Below are 878 nucleotides of genomic sequence, written 5' to 3' on the forward strand. Positions count from 1 at the left end.
CGGTTTCGCCGCTAATTCATACAGATCTTCAGTACCTAAACCTATACATTCTTCAGCTCCCCTCGATCAATCCACAAGGAAAGACAAATATGGGCACAGTATTAGATTTTCAGGAGGAAGACAAATCTGCAACAATTTCACTACTGGCTTCTGTTCGAATAGGCAATGCAATTTTATCCACATGTGCAGCAATTGCAGAGACGCTCACGCTAATACAATCTGCCCTTTAAAACGCAAGTGACTTTCCCCGATGCTCACAGTCTTTACTCCTATAAACATCCCGGCATTATCAAGTAAATTAAAGAACCTTCCCGACAGTAATTTAATCAATTACCTGATCGACAGATAAAAAAATGGCTTTTCAACCGGTCTGACTCAAATTCCTTCTTCCTCGTTCAAAAGCAAAAATCTTTATTCAGCGACTCAAGAACCACAATTAGTGCAATCTCTCATTGAAAAAGAAATTATAAAAGGATTTATAGTTGGTCCATTTTTAGCTCCTCCTTTTCCAGTATATATAATTAATCCTATCGGCATTGCCACGAGGAAAATGTCAGGAAAAAAGCGTCTCATTATTGATTTATCAGCACCACGGGGGTCAAGCACCAGCAGCATTAATTCATTAATTCCCCAAGATCAATTTTCCCTGCATTACATCACTACTGCAGATGAAATACATTCAATTAAAGTAGCAGATCGTGGTTCCTCGTTAGCAAAAGCAGATATATCAGACGCATTTAAAGTAATGCCAATCCATCCGTCTCTCCGTCACCTGTTTGGTATATGCTGGCATGGGAAGTTTTATTTTTCCACCCAATTGACTTTCAGCTGCCGCAGCAGCCCGAAGATATTTGATACCCTGTCGGAAGTACTATGCT

Source organism: Polyodon spathula, chromosome 2 (assembly GCF_017654505.1).
Source record: "Polyodon spathula isolate WHYD16114869_AA chromosome 2, ASM1765450v1, whole genome shotgun sequence".
In the NCBI taxonomy this organism is placed as follows: Eukaryota; Metazoa; Chordata; class Actinopteri; order Acipenseriformes; family Polyodontidae; genus Polyodon; species Polyodon spathula.